Consider the following 17,474-nt stretch of genomic DNA (forward strand, 5'->3'; position numbering starts at 1 on the left):
GATGTTCTAGTCCTCCTTAGTTCTGCATCGAGAGGAGCCGAGAAAGCTGAAGCCCAGAGGAAGCAGGGTCCCATTTTTCTCAGGCTCTGTGTGGTGGAAAGAGGGCCTGTGTTTAACGTGACCACTGGAATAACAAAGACAGCCACACTCATCTGTTTTCTCCTGACTTGGTGTCTCAAGCGAGGAGAGGAAAGGAGCGAGCTTTCCGCTGCCAAGTATATGAATGTAAAAGTGTTCATGGTCTCCATAATCACAACTGTAGGTTGTATGAGCTGTTCCTCTTGTCTCTTTTTATTTCTTTCTTCAAAGCAGAAGATCTGGGGCATCCCTGGTGGTGCAAGATGCAACCCATTGAGCAATCCACAGCCAATCCTCAGCAAGGGAGCTACCCACATGGCACAGCAGACCTTTCCTGACTCCCCTGCTACTCCCTCAGCAGTGTATTTCAGTCAGTCTGCCTTTTGTGTTCCCCACTCTGTCTCTGGTGAATCCTCTCAACCCCCACACCTCTAGCCAATACCCCAGTTTTTGTATGCATAAATAAATAAATCTTTCTTAAAAAGCAGATCTGGTGGAAGTCTGTGCTGGCAAAAGTAACCACAAATAGAATGGTCCTCATCTGTAAAATAATTGCCAACCATGCTGGAGATCCACCTTGGCCTGGCATTCATAGAACAGGAGAGAACAACTTGGTTTAGTGGAGTTGAAGAATCAGAAGATAATAAGAAAGAATAAAAATGCCCATTTTTCCTTACAGCCACTGCATGATCTCATTTTCCCTGATCCCACGTCATGGCAACCCTTATCACTTTAACTTTGAACTAAATAATTTGTTCTGAGCCACTGGCCTACTTCTGCTTAGCCCTTCAAACCACTTCACTCTGACAGATTAATCTTCCTACAAAGGTGCATGTGCCCTCCCTCTGCTTTAGTGCCTGCAATTGACCCCTCTTTACTCCCTGGAAGATTGAGTTCATATGACTTAATCATAGCATTTGACACATTCTGATTTTTTCTATCCTTGCTCTCTTAAGTAAGGTGAGCTCTCTATTCAAATCTAGCCTTTTGGGTCTTTTTTTCCTTTGTAAAAATACAGAAAATTATTTTCCTTATATAGTGGAGAGAATCTCCTTGCTTTTTCCAATCTTATGCCATTTTTAAGACTCAAACTATGTCATACCAGACCCCTTAAGCTCCCCCTTGAAAAAGTGTCCTTCCTAATCTTATTTGTCCACACCTCTCCAAATATAAACAGAAGGGCAGACTTCTTCATAAGTTGTGCCACACTTACCTGTACCTCAGCTGTGCTGTAATGACCATCACCTGGCTGGGTGGATCTTCTTCTATTTCCCATCATCTTCTTTGTCTAGCAAACTCCTACACACCCCTTAAAGCCCAATTTACTGATTTCATTCCCCCAAGATTTCCTCAAGATAAACCTCAGGAAGAATTGTTTCCTCTCATCTGTATTACATCAATCATGATACATTATCTTAGATTTTGCATAGTTCTGTACAGAGTTTACATGTTTATATCTTCTCCTTTACAAAAAAAAACATGAGGTTACCAGAAGGAATAGGAGAAAGCGTGGAGGGGTGAGGGAAGGAGACACATGGGGTATGACCATAGGTGGGAATTAGTGGAGGGAATTTATAAAAAAGAACAAAAATAAATAAATAATTATATTTATTGAGATAACACTGATTTATAACACTGTGTATTAGGATATAGGTTCACACTTCTTCAGATGTATAATCTCACATCACACCCACCACCCAGAAACCATCATCTTCTACTTCTTTTTTCTCAGATTGATTTATTTATGCAAATAAGAGGTAGGTACAATCCAGAGATACAGGCAGGTGAGAGGATTCACCAGAGACAGAGTGGGGAGCAGAACAGGCAGATGTACTGAAATACACTGCTGAGGGGAGCAGTGGGCGAGATAGAAGAGGTCTGCCGTGCAATGTGGGTAGCTCCCTGGCCAGCTGGGGATGGAGCTTGTGCTGCAGAAGGTGCGGATTGCTTCATAGTGTGGTGCTTAACCCCTTGCGCCTCCAGGGAGGCCCCTTCTTCTACTTTTTAATCCAAATAATAAATTCTAGATGATAGAAGATGGTCTATATTTATTTACATATTCTCAAACTTTAGCATAATAATTGACAAATATTTGGTGCTCAGAAAGTTTCATTATTAATAACATTTTGCCTTAGCTTCCTTTTTCATTTATTTGAGTGAAAGTAATTTTTTTCTCTCTACAAGTAGCGATAATCTTTTTATCTCTCTTATCAAAAGTAATGTTCTTAATAAATGCTGCTCTTATTCTAGTGAGTATTTCTTTTTCTTAGAATTTCTAAGTACTGGGGGGCAGGAGTCTATGGAATTTATTCTACTAGGAAATATGCAGAAAAATATGCAGGACTTTCTTGAAGCAATTCAATGGGCAGGAAAGAAAAATCTCTTTCTGATTTTTAATAAAGAACAGGCTGAGGTTATTGCACAGTGACAGATTGTGATATTGACCTCTCAACTATCCTCCTAGGAAATAAACACTTTACCAAAGAAAAAAAATGGCATTAGAAAAAAAATGATAACAATAGCTGTAACTATGGGAACACTTCACTCCCCCAGTTTTGAATTAAAAAAAAAAAAATCAAATTTCAGAAGGATTTGTTTTATCATCCCTAACAATAGGTGCTACTTAGAAAATAGAAATGACATCTTGTAAGTTAGGAGACATGCATCTGATGTAGGCCTGTCACTCAATCCACCCCTCCATCAAGAAGAAAGATGAGTAATAAAATCCTGGGACCTGAAAACAAACTCAGGAAATGGAAATTCAGACAAGCATCCTGTGGTTCTGCTATTTTGCACTGGTCTTTTTAAAAATCCACATCACCCCAAACATTGGAAAAAGTTAACAAATATTAACTAGTGACATGGGTTTCTATTCTCTGCAGTTCAAACAGGCAGAAAGAAAAGAGTTACAATATCATGCAAGATGTTGCTCTGAAATAATTTGCATTCCAAATAGAAGCAGAAACGTATGGGGAAAAATTATATCCCTTTCAGCATGTTTTCAAGCTAAATTTGGGAGACCAGAAAAATCTGAATAAATTATAAAACCTACACCAAACACCTTAGAAAGTGAAACTGAACCCAATTTTTTTTAATGTTCCCAAATGACTATTTGACACCTTGACTTTTGTGTGTTAACAACATTCCTAACTGTTCTTTTTAATTACTGAAGCTCTCTACATTAATAGTAGATTATAAATACTTTTTTTTAAAGATAAGAAATAGACCAAAAGAGATAGAGCCCACACAGGAAATGTCAAAAATGGATAATTTACACACAAGAATTATAGTCTTTTGAACTATTTTGACTCCAGTATCTCTCCTTGTCTCCTTCACTTCCCCGCTCTCATACTCGCTCATAAATACACACACGAAAACATTCAGTCCCATATACACATAATCTACTCTCTATATAGATGTTATCAAAAACTTTAAGTACTATATAAGCACACACACACACCCCCCCACCAAGTTTCCTCCTTTATTCTAACACTTGTGAATGACAATGATGTGTCTATTTCAGAGTCCTGGATTATAAACAGTCAGAATGAGAAAAGCATTTTCTGTTATTTAAAATAAATTGCTAAGCTCACTGTTGCATCCTCTGCATGAGACAGTGTTGTAGTCAGAATAACACATACAAAATACCTGTTCTGTAAACTAATGAAGGAATTCTATCTCCGGGACTGTCGATTACCTTTCAGTCCTACTAAATTCATTTGAAAAACAATCTGTTTCCAAGGCATGGATTATTTGTCTGAATAAACTGAAACATTATGCAAAACAGACAACATTCTTGTTGCAGAGAGTTACAGTGTCACTGCAACAGTGTTACTATAGATTTTTAGTTTGATTAGATTTAACAAAATCTAGAAAGCTTGGCTTCCTTTGTGTTAAACATTTTACACTGTGCTTAATCACCAAACAAAAGATACAATAACACTAAATAGGTATCTAAATAAAACTTTAACCAAAACAAAAATTTTGTCCTGCATATTTTTATAGCTTCTGCTGAGGATTGATTCTCCTTTTCTGTTACGTCTCTGCTAAGAATCTAATCTGTAAATCCCTAAAGGCTGCTCTTTCTTCTTTTTTTTTGAAGAGATTTATTTATTTATGCATACAGAAACTGGGGTACAGGCCAGAGCTGCAGGGCATAAGAGGATTCACCAGACACAGAAAGGGGAACAGAACAGGCAGATTGACTGAAATACACTGCTAAGGGGAGCAGTGGGTAAGTCAGGAGAGGTCTGCTGCACCATGTGGGTAGCTGTCTAGCTGGGGATCAAATTCATGCTGCAGTGGCTGGGAATAGCTTTATAGGTTGTGTCTTTTTTTTTTTAATTAATAAATTTTATTTTTATATTCCCCCCCACCTTGTGCCACCTGGGAGGCCCAAGGGCTGCTCTTTCATTTCCTCTTTATCTACTTGCTTTCTCTTTTGTCCTCACCATTCTCCCTCTATATCTTTCGTTTGACTATTTTTAGAGTTTTATGTTGTTTCTTAAGGTAGTAATATTTATGAAAGAAGTCTTTTCTATCATATATCCACATGTTGTCACTATTCATAGGGCTTCCAGGGAAGATTTTAACTTGAAATATAGAGAATTTGGGTAAAGAATTACAGTTACAGCCTCTGGAATAGGCATCCCCAAGCCACCACTGTATAATTTGGATAACATCTTGACTTTTTAATAAAACCTAATATTTGTTCCCAAGAATACACATCAGAAGAAAAAGCTAAAATTGAATTGACTAGTCAGAGGAAAAATCTGTAATGAAAAAAGAGACAAAGCCAGGGATCTGGTGTTGCCAATACTTTGACCAGTTGGGGCTAAAGCAAACACATATGATGGGACAGAGTGAAGGAATTAAAATGAAATAGAACTGAAGTCTGGAAGGCATTATAAACTCAGAGATAAACCCTCATCTGCACCCATATGTTTTTATTACATGGGACAATAAGTAGCTTTTATTATTTAAGCCAGTTGGAGTTTCTGTAATTTGCAAACAATTAATTGATTCACTTTCAATGTAAAGTCATTTATTTTTTTTTTTTCTAAATGCCTCCTATGTCTGTAAAGTTTGACTATGGCTTTGCTGAATATAACAATTCTGGCACTTACTAGTTAAGTGACTTAAAGTAAGTTACTTACAATCTCATAGCTTGAGTTTTTTCTTCTGTGAAATGGATATTTTATTATATCTATTTTATATATGTTGGATTCTTTGATAAAATATGCAGGCAATTAGAAACCATATGAAACACTTTAATAAGCAATATCAGGGACCTCCGCAGTGGCGCAAGAGGTTAAGCACCACACTGTGAAGCAATCTGCAGCCTCTGCAGCAGGAGTTCGATCCCCGGCAGGCCAGGGAGCAACCCACATGGCGCAGCAGACCTCTCCTGTCTCGCCTGCTGCTCCACTCAGCAGTGTATTTCAGTCAGTCTGCCTGTTCTGTTCCCCACTCTGTCTCTGGTGAATCCTCTCACTGTCCCCTACATCTCTGGCCTGTACCCCAGATCTTGTAGGCATAAATAAATAAACCTTTAAAAAATAAGCAATATCAGCATAAAAGAAAGATTTGGGCTCAGCTTTTCATGAAAACAGAACAATGGGGAACACTGACAGCACTGCTTAAACAGCAGCCAAAGGAAAGGGGTCTTTGCCAATTGACTACCAGTAATTCTGTCCCCTTAGGAAGAACCCCTGAACAATATTTATTGCAAATTTACTAGGGGCTACCCACCATTCAAGGTGTTAGAATAGGGCGGTGAGCACAGTGACAGCATTATCTGGATTCAGAAGGCTGGTAGTCAGTAAAACATGGACAATATGTTCAATGGTGATGAAGACCAGAAAAATTAAGCAGGGAGGATAGGGTAGTGCAACATGTGGTTTAACTACCTGGCAGGGATCAAATTCATGCTGCAGTGGCTGGCGATACCTTGATAGCCCTGAGACTTAACCCTTGTGCAAGGCTTGAAAATATGTGCATGAACCCTGCAAATATTGGCTGAAGCTCTTCCAGGTAAAGGCATGATGTATGATAAGAATGGGGGCAATAGATGACCCAGTGAGCTCACAGAATTAAGGAGGCATAAGAGTGGGGTGAGGAATGGGTCATGAGAACCTAGAGGTTATATAGTCATTGAAGGCTACCTAGAGACAAAAATGCTAATACCTTTAAACATGAGACTGCTACTCATGCTTGTTCTGCCTTCATTTTCTAACATCAGTTTTTATTATTCAAATATTTAATAGTTTTATATTATTTTGAAAACCACAAATGGGATAAAAGGGGGTTCCCTTTTCTACTACTAATTGCTACTAATCCCCATTTCCAGAAAACTCTATTCTTTCTTCACTAAATGACAATCTAAAACAATTTCTGTATGATTTCTCAGTTGTCCATACTGATCCTTGATTTATGCTGGATTAGATGAAGTTAGGGCTCTTTTTCTGCTTCTGCTTTCCATCTACCCCCAAATACTTGGATCACTTTCTTTTATACCTTTCTTTATTAGATTTTTTTTTTTTGCATAAAAGAACTGAGGTGCAGGCCAGAAGAGCAGGTGGGTGAAAGGATTCACCAGAGACAGAGCGGAGAGCAAAATACTGGATTTACTGAAATACACTGCTGAGTTGAGCAGCTGCAAGACATGAGTGGTCTGCTGCACCATATATGGGTCAGTTACCTGGCCCAGGATCCAACTCAGGCTGATAAAGCTGAGACTTAACCCCTAGGCCACACTTTTCATTAGATATTTAAATAAAAGATAAAATTATACATCTTTATTTTTTCCTCCAATAATTAAGACATTATTCTTGATTCCCCATTCTGAAAATCTGGCTTATGAGAAGCATTTATTCTTCTCTGCTAGATCTCCCACCTAACAGAAACTTCCACCTTAAGATCCTCTATATTTTTACTTTTATATTTTCAAGGCTGGTAACATTTACATGCATGTCTGTGACTGCAATTAATTTTGAAATCAATAAACATAGTTTATTATGTAAATATTCCTCTCTGATGATTACATTTTCTTTCATCTCTGGATTCCTTCCACATCTCCATTTCTCAGAACCCAATGTCTTTTTTTTTTAATTCTAAAATAATGTGTCTTCATTTCCTTCATTTTAATTCATTTTGTTTCCATCAAGTGTATAAACTGAGAGAGCTAACCCTGCATTCCTCCATTTTATCTCCCAAGTTTAGTCCTGTTTCTTCCTTCTTCATTCTGTACATGTGCCCTGTTGGTTTGTTCCAAAGACATGTGGGGTCTTTCTTCTCTTCCTTTCTATCCTTGTTTTCTTCTACTCTTTTCTTGAACTCCAATCTTTCAGTCTCAGCTAAACCTTCTTTTGTCTTAATTGTATCATCAAATAGCTTCTTCTAAAAATTTAATTTAGAAGTCAAGTTTACTGAGTTATATAACCATGGCTATGTCTTTCTGTGCCTTCACACTGGGATTCACAATTTTACTTGATCCAAAATTCCTGGTGAAAATGTGTTTTCCTTAAACTGGATACTTGAAACACGAGGACAGCTCTCAGACATTAATCTGATGCCAATGTCATGACTGTTCCTTTGGACATATTCATATTCCTGAAAACTTGTCCTTTTTGTTTGATTCTTTGGATTCCAAAATAGTTCATTTTTTTTGTTGTTTTTGCATGGAATTTTTTAATACATTTTGTTGGAAATTCAAAGATCTGTTCCAGCTGAAGCTATGTCTTTCTGCTCTTGGAAATGTATACCATGATGTACTTTTTATGCCCTTTTGTTTGATTTTGTAATACTCTTCTCAGAAAGGTTATATTCAGTTACTAGACCTTAGATTTATCTTCTATATCTTTATTTTTGCTGGTATTTTGTGTTCCTTAATTTTGTTTTACTTTTTGGATTTTGAAAGACTTTTTCTTTAAACCCTTATATTAATTGAAAATAATTGTCAATTAAATTTTTAATCTCATGAAAATTAACTCATAAGTTCAGAGAATAAGCTCTGGATGAATTGCTAGGTCCAAACTCCTTCTGATACTTACTAACTATATTACCAGTTATTAAACCCCTCTGTGCCTTGGTTCCCTAACTGGTAAGTAAAGGTAATATCTCTCACCTGAAAGAGTCGTGGAGTGAACTATATAGTGAATCTGTGAAAAGTGCTTCAAAAGTGCTTCAAACAGTGATATGAATCTGTCCTCAAAAACTGTAATCTTTATTATTATGAAATGTTAAACAAATTTATAGGTTTTTGTTTGTTTTTAATATATCATACATACTCCAGTTACTTTGAATAAAGAGAACAAAATACACAAAATTCCCTGATATTGAGAAAGAAGGTGAATCCTGATGACATTCAATTTGGGAAAGGTAAACAAATTAGTGTCCTTTGATGTGTTACTATTAGTGATGGCATTAAAATGACAAGGATTCGTTTAGTAGACCTTCCCTTTGTACTTCCAGCACTTCCCTTGGCTTTTGTTCTTTAAGATTTATTTTTAATTTTTTATGCATACAAGATCTGGGGTGCTGGCCAGAGGTGTGGGGGTGAAAGGATTCACCAGAGACAGAATGGGGAGCAGAACAGGCAGAGCTACTGAAATACACTGCTGAGGGGAGCAGTGGGCGAGACAGGAGAGGTCTGCTGAGCCATGTGGGTCAGTTCCTTGGCTGGCCTGGGATCAAACTCATGCTGCAGTGGCTGCAGATAGCTTCACAGTGCTGAGACTTTAACCCGTGTGCCACCAGGGAGGACCATCCTTTGTCTTCTTGGAGGATAATATGAGACTCATGAGCAGTGAACAGTCTTTAATTTGGCATGAGGATAAGTAAGTATTAAGGATGGGCGTTACAGTTACCTCTCTCTTCTTTTCCCAACCCTTTCCAAATGCAAGTGACTAACAAGACCAAGTTTGACAACATTTGCTGATGAAAGGAATATCTATTATGTGATATATAGTTGACGAAGAAACTGATCAACATCATAAAATAAAGGGGATATTTCTTTACTTGTTATTTTGTCATTTTTCGATTTGTTTTGGATGAACTTTTGTAATGCATAATTTTTTTAACATTTTCTATTCTTTAAGATAACAATACAGCTAAATATCCTGTAATAACTCTACAAACAGTAACAGAATTACTATAAAGTAGTAATTAATAACAACATTTCAAAATGTATGTAATTTTAATTATTTAAGAGCATTTTTTCACTCTAAAGTACCTAGATTTGAACAGTAAATTCTATGGTTACCCCATTTGTGGGCCAAAGTAAGGCTTACCTCATTGTTTTTTATTGTATCATCCATGATCTATGAATAATTATTATTTTTTTCAACTGGCTGGAAAACAGAAACAGACAGCTATTGCATAGCAAGTAAAATTGCATAAAATTTACACTTCAGTGCCCATTAATAAGCTTTTATTAGAATAGAGCCTCAATCATTGGTTTTTATATTATTTATGACTATTTTCCTACTACAAATACAGGCTTGAGTAGTTTTCTAGGGAGGATGTAGCTTTGAAGACTAAAACATTTAGCACCTATCTGAGGCCTTAGAAAAGAGTGTGTAAGCCCTTCTGCAATAGTGTTTTCCTGTAAGATTGATCATTTACTATGCATTAATAGGTAACTGTATTATCCATATGATATTATTTAATTAAATTCTTGCTACATAAACTTGGTGCTAAAACCTAAAATTCCTGAGGCAAATATGAGGACCAGAATCTGGCTTTTGGTAGATTTACTAAGTTAATGAGTGCCATCTGGTAAGGCTTCTTGGGGCATTGTAGAATAGACATTTCTCTATATCATCCAATGATGCCTTTTATCATGTCTTTAATTTGCCATTTTTCAATTACACTATTTACAGAAATATTCCATGGTTCATTATCTATTTAGAAACTTGCAGCTTTGAAATTACTTAGGATGACAGGCATGTTATATTGCCAAGCTTGTGAACAGGTGTTATATATACTACGGCAAACTTTCTTAAGTGCCATTATTCATGCATTATTTAAAATAAGAGTAGATCAACAAGATCTGCTAAGCATTTTATAGAGAAATGTTTTTTTTTTTTCTTTTATTGTCAGATGTAGGGGAGAAAAAAGAACAGACTTCTTAGTGTGATGGTCTTCAACATTTGGGCCACTGAGGGTGCAATACTATCAATTTTCCATCTGCTTGATTACCATCACAGCTACTTTATGCTTAGCTAATTAAAATTAAGTGTGAAGTTGTGCTGTTGTTGTGTAGATATGGTACCATTCAAACAATTGGTTTAGAGAATTAAGGAAAGCAAATTTAGTTTGGAAACTAATGCTAAAGCCCAGTATATAGAGAAAAACTGAATCAGGACTCACTTTAGGTATCCAGGCTAACACAGGTTCAGCTGTAATGTATATTCTATAGTTAGCAATTCCAGGGAATGGCGGAAACTAAGTTTGATTTTCCTATTGTTTTTTGCTCATAATACACAAAAAGAAAAGAGGTTAAGTTGACTGCAGCATTCCAGACTGTTCGGTTACTTTGAGTAATATGCCCAGTGTAATTCTGATATATGAAAATTATGCATGTTGCATTCTTTCAATAATTATAGCTTTATACATTTAGTGTTAATTATTGATGCAGGCACTACAAACATAAGTCCTGACTCATGTTACCTGGATTTGTTCCTAAATCTACTGCTTAATAGCTGTGCAAATTACTTAATTACTTCCTATCTTCATTTTTTTTACACATTAATAGTGTGAGTATTAAATTAGATAATATAATGGAAAAAGCTAAGAAAAAAATGTGACATCATCATTACTTCTGAACTGCATAACAATCATTCAAGGTAGGCACATCATCCATTTTTGCAAGGGAGGAACCTCATGATTAGAAAAGCAAGGCAACTACTCTTTTTTTAAAAAAAATAAGTTTATTTTTGCATATAAGAGCTGGAGTGTATTCAGAGGTGTGAGGTTGTAAGAGGATTCACCAGAGACAGTGGGGAGCAAAACAGGCAGATCTACTGAAATGCACTGCTGAGGGGCCAGGGGGAGACAGGAGAGGTCTGCTGCGCCATGTGGGTTAGCTCCTTGGTGGGGATGGAACTCATGCTGCAATGGCTGCAGATAGCATCATAGTGCTGATACAGAACACCTTGTGTCACCAGGGAAGCCCTCAAGGCAACTACATATATTAACACAGTTTATGAAACACATCAAAAAGTCAAGGGCAATATTATCTGAATAAAATATCTTTTGTTCTTCCCCTTTCAGTCCATCAACTCTTTTAAAAATTATACACTTGTAAAATTTAAAAAATTATACATTTGCGTAATTAGAAATGTCTGTAGCCCACATCAAAGACTTATAGTGTCTATAAGTTTCCAACACCCCCAAATTTGATTCATAAGGCTCCTGATTTTTTAAGCAATTTCCTGATAACTGTTTTCAGAGAATTTGGGAGTTTAAACCCATTTTTTCTTTTGAATTTACAAAGCAATGAGGTATTTTGAATTGTATATAGAAGGAGTTATTTTTGGTAAGAGTAACACCTAGCATTCCTCAAATTGCACACGATGAAAGCCAAAAAAAAAAAAAATCCATATATCTTTCTGTTAGAAGAAGAAACAAAAAGAACATTATAATAAGTTTTAAGGAATATCTTAACTGAAGGCTTACTTGGAATTCAAGAAGCAAGTGAAAAGCATTTGGATGCATTTTAAGAGATAATTGCTACCAAATAATTTATGGGTGCAGAGCAATACCCAAGGAGAAAATACCACTAGTTATAACCTAGTAAATTAAAACCAAACAGTCTACATGCCTGGTATCGTGTTTAAGATTAATTGGATCATAGCAGAAAGTGCACATTATGAAGATCAAATACTAGGAGAAAAGTCATAAAGTTTGAAAACATATCAGTGTATCTTCATCCTTGCAGACGCCTTTTATTTATTGTCAATGTAAACAGATGTTAATGACATTGTAAGAGCTTTTGAGAAAGAAAGAGAGAAAGCAAATTTTTCTCAAGATAAAGTAGAAAAATGTTTAATAAGAAAATCTTACAGCTTACATTTACAGAAAGCATATTTTCTCCTCTAAAACTATTTTTAATTTTTTCTGTATTAAAACTGAAAACTCATTCTAAACTTTAAGAACAAAGACATAAGATAGTGTTGGAGGGATGGAAAGAGGGGATATTTGGATTATTTCATCTATTTATTAGATAACAATGTTACATTTAGTTGGTTCAGGAGTACAATTTTCTTTGAATCAGGCTATTTAGAATAAAACAACATTACCTTAATGATATTTGCTATAAAATATTGATATAAAGAATGAATTAAAAATGCTATTTAACTCTTGCTTAGGACTGTTGTATATTTATTTTCTCCTTTACTTTGCCGGTGCACAATGTATCATAACAAATTATAAGTTCTGTTATTGCAAATATCACTGAATTTTTGAGGGACCTCTCTCATTCCAGACAATAAGCTCCATCAGACTAGGAGCCATACATACATCTCAGTATATCATTACTATTCTTTATATAGTTGAGGAACACAAAATACTAAGAAAGTGAGAAAATGTCCATGATTCATTTAGAGTAGGGTTATTCTACCTTTGTTGTTCTGGAGTTTTGGAATGGATAATTCTTTGTCCTGGAGGACTGTCCTGTGTCTTGAAGCATGTTTATCAGTCAGTATACCTTACCACTGCCCACCGTACCAGAATCACCTTCATAGGTCACAAACTTAAAATTATCTCCATACATTGCTAAATGTCCCTTATTTACAGGGAGGGTGAAAAATAGATGGTAGATAAAATCATCCTCAATTGAGAACAAAGAACTTTTGCATTAGAAACTCTTTCCTTTTCCTCATCCAGGAAACTTTTATTAGTTATACAAAAATTCCTAAAGAAATGGGTGGCAGAATTACATCACAAGTAGAATACAAGGAGTAATCTGTGAATTAGACTATGCAAGAACACTGATGCTCTGAGCAAAATACTTGAACTCCTCCATGGCCCAGATACACTGGAGAGCTTCATATATCCTCAAGGGGAAAGTGTACATGCACTAAAAGATTTTTAATTCTTTAAGCTTAAAATGTTTATTTGGTGAAAGTTCACCTAAACCAATCACAGAAAAAGGGAAGATATTTCTGCTAGCAGAGAACAGGATTCTTTGATGACTGGAGTATATAGATCAACCTCCAAGGAGCATCAAGGAAGAAAAATGTTTGAGCAGTTAACTGGCCTTGATAAGGCTGTACAAGGCCTTCAGGGGTCTGAAATCAAGCAAGAGAAGAATCCCTGAGTGTCAGATAGTAGGAACAGTAGGAAGTCAAGGTAGTACAGTATACAGGGGTTGAATACTATACCACCTCACTGAAATCTCACTGACAGAGAACAATGATGTGGGTATATATAAAGCCCCAGGTGTCAAAAAGCACATCCTCAGCACCCCCAGAAGGTTTCCAGGAGAACTGCAGGGGAAAGAAAACTTGAATGGGGTATGAATGAGTAGAGTTAACGCCTTATATTTACACAATTAAGGTTGCTAAAGAGTAGAAATATGTCCCAAGGATGTTAAGCTTATGAACTAGATAATCTATCAGTGCACATTATGGCATTAACATATTAAAAGAGAAAATCATGTTCCCAATAGCTACAGAGAATTGTTTTGTGAGTTTGGTTTGAAACAAAGAAAATTTGTATAAAACTTTTATTAAAGGTAACACTTTAAACCAATAACAGATATCCAACAATAGCATAAAACATATAACCTACTTGTTGATGAAATAAAAGAAGAATTGTCTTAAGAGTAATCCACAGAATCAGGATTCACATTAAAGTTAGTATCATTCAAAATTTGCTGAGGTTCAAGATATATATGATATATAGGAACAATAAACATAAGGTGTCCTTCAGTAGATATATGGATAAATAAACTGTGGTTACAGCACTAGGTAGAAATGAATTATCAATGTAAATATGGGGAGGTCACTTAAACATATATTACTAAGAGAAAGCCAACCTGAAAAATGCTACCTACTTTATGATTCCAACTATATGACATTCTAGAAAAGGCAAAAATACAGAGACAATAAAAAGATCAGTGGTCACCAGGGGTGTGGAGGGAGGCAGAGAATAAATAGAGAACACTTTTTAATAAAGTGAAATTGCTCTGGTATCAAAATGAAGCATGTTATACATTTTGTGCAAACCCTTGGAGTGTACAACGAGAGTGATTCTTTTTTTTTCTTTAAGGTTCATTTTATTTATGCATATAAGAGCTGGGGTGTAGGCCAGAGGTATGGGGGGCGGGTGTGTGTGTATGTGAAAGGATTCACCAGAGACAGAGTAGGGAGCAGAACAGGTGGATCTACTGAAATACACTGATGAGGGGTGCAGCAGGAGAAACAGGAGAGGTTTGCTGTGCCATGTAGGTTAGCTTCCTGGCTGGGGATTGAACTCATGCTGCAGTGGTTGTTGGTAACTTCACAGTGCTGAGACTTAACCCCTTGTGCCAACAGGAAGGTCCCCCAAGAGTGAATCTTAATGTTACCTTGGACTTGGTTGATTAGGACGTATCAATGAAGGTTCATTAATTGTAACAAACATGTTGCTAGTGGGGATCATTAACAGTAGGGAGACTGTATCTGTGTAGAGGAAGAAAACATTTGGGAAATTTCTGTATTTTCCTATCCCAATTGTACTTTGAGCCTAAAAATAGTCTAAAAATTAAATTAACAAATATCCTTGGAAGAGAGCATAAATTAACCAACCAGAATACTTTGAGAGGGACTTGTCAGCAATTAGTAGGGGTGTCTAGGACCAGACACAGGCCATTTTCACCAAAACCCTAATCGCAACAGAAAGCTCAGTGTGAATCTAGTCCCTTATTATTCAATGGTTTTAATAAATCAAATTATCCAATGACAGCTGTGAAAAATTATATTTTTCTTTATAAAAAAGTTCACAGAAAAACATGAGCAGTTGGCAATTTAAAAAAAATAGTTGCAAATCAAATTGTAGCAAATTTTGTGATTTTGACCTTTTCATCCCTACTCGCCTGTCACCTTAAACTGGTAAAACATACATAAAACTACAGAAAATTCTGACAAGACCACATTAAGGAAAAGTGATTTCCCTTCCCTCCTACTCACCTCGAAAAAGCCACTTATTTTGATTGCACAATCAATGAAATACCCGTTTTTCCAGCTAGTCAATTTTCCTTATACATGTTTCATTCCCAAGCGAAATGTTTGGAATTATTTTGCTTTAGATGGTTACTTTCACCATCTTTTATGTCTAAGCACTGTTACTATGAAAAGAAAATAGATTATAAATTACAATGTCTGAGTATATGAGTTAATGTCATTCTGTGTTATGAAGGATGTCGTTAAGTGTTTCTTTTATATTTGCTCCATTCTATAGGGAACTTGAGTAAGTGAATCATTTATGAGGAAGACAAACTCAATTTGGCTATTCAGCATTAAATTTAATTTGGGGAAATTAAGCATTTATTCATTTTAAAAATCTTCTAATGAGAACTTACTGTGTTCCATAGTCAACAGAAGGAGTACAGAGATAAATACAACAAAAATACTACCCTATAGAACACACAGCAGAATATTGGAGACATAAATAAATGTAGCTTATCCCAGCAGCTCACGTGGTGACATATATGATGTACTTATTAACATGATGTGCACAAGGATAAGCCGAAAACATCTAAATTAAGTTACAGAGTTGAACAGAAAATTCAGAAGATCAGTGTTAGTTAATCTTCTGTAGTTCCAGTGCTAGTCTGAGGTCTGGAACCAGGATAGCAGATGACAAAAGACCAATCTGAGTCTAAAGGTATAGGAGAAGATGATGACTAAGCTCAAGTAAAAATAGCAAATTTACCTTTCTTCTGCCTTTTTGTCCTATTCAGGCCCTCAAAGTATAAGTGCATGGCCAAGGGTTACCCAGGGACCACAACTGCTATGGAGTGCACATTCTAAAAAGGGCCTGGCCATCTGTACATACAAATGCAAAGAGAGCAGACTTTCAGTGTGAAAGATCTTTAATTGGAGTTAGTGTGGAGAGACAGAGATACAGAGAGAGAGAGAGAGAGAGAGAGAGAGAGAGAGAGAGAGAGAGAGAATATGATCTTACTAATAAGCTCTGAAAATCACCCATTCCCTTCCCCAAATGGCCATTAAGTCCAGCCAAAATACTCAGCCCATATCAGTGCAGTTGAGACCAAAAAGATAGCCACAAGTCTAAGGCCCCAAAGATTTGCCACAAGTCTTGGGGAGTTATCATAAGAAAGGGCTTATGCAGGTTCTAGATAATTGTGACAGAAGGAGAAACCCAAAATTCAAAATTCATAAAATATACCACAAAGCCAAAATAATGACTGTCATTGCCTCTGCCAAGGCAGCCTCCCCAGGTGTGTCTCACGTGTGTTCCAAGGTTTTTCCTCTAAGAGTCTCTCCTTCCAAGCTACCCCCCATTCATAATGGCATGCTGGGAATTGCAGTCCAGCATATGCGTATAAATGCATCTCCCTTTCACTGAGATGCATTCTGTGACTAATGGATATGATGACACAAAACCACATCAGTTCTCTGGGTACCCCTTAGATTAGTCAAGTTGACACATAAAATTAACCATCATATTCCCTGCAGTTTTGTAGGTAGTTTCCAATTTACAACTTATATGCATTGTTTACTATAATAATTATTAATGCAGTGGAACAAATTATCACAAAATGTAGGATTTAAAGCAATGACATAATTTATTTTATTCACTAGTCTACAATTTGGTTATAGATTGGCAAGGATAATATCTCTCAGATTCATTTGGCATCAGTTGTGATTCTGAGGTTTTCTGAAACATTGTTCACTCTCATATCTGACTAGAAGTGAGTCCTGAGCTTAGACAGTCAGGGGAACAAGCACTTGTGCAGTGATACACATAGCACGAAGATTGTATTGCAAGGATAAACATCCAGAGGAAAGAATGAAAGAGAGGAAGAGGTGAGGGAAAGGGAGGGAAGTAGGGAGTAGAGGCATGGGATAGAAGAGGAGAGTGGAGGGTAGAGGAGAAATGAAGGAGAAGGGGGGTGGGCAGTGTGGAGAAGAAAACAATGTCACTTTGTATAACCTACATCAGGAACTGAACAGCATCTCTTCTGCCCAATTCTATTCATTAGACTGGATCATTAATACCAGTCAGTGTTCAAAGGGTAATTAGACTCCATCTTTTGACTGAGAAGTCAAAGTTTTAGAAGAACAGAAATAATTCTGCTGATATTTTTGAAAAACACAATCTGTCCCACCAACCACTACACTGTTAGGACAGTCCATTAGAAAATGGAATGTAGAAGGCCTCCCCTG

Source organism: Talpa europaea (genome assembly GCF_964194135.1).
Source record: "Talpa europaea genome assembly, chromosome: 8".
NCBI lineage: Eukaryota > Metazoa > Chordata > Mammalia > Eulipotyphla > Talpidae > Talpa > Talpa europaea.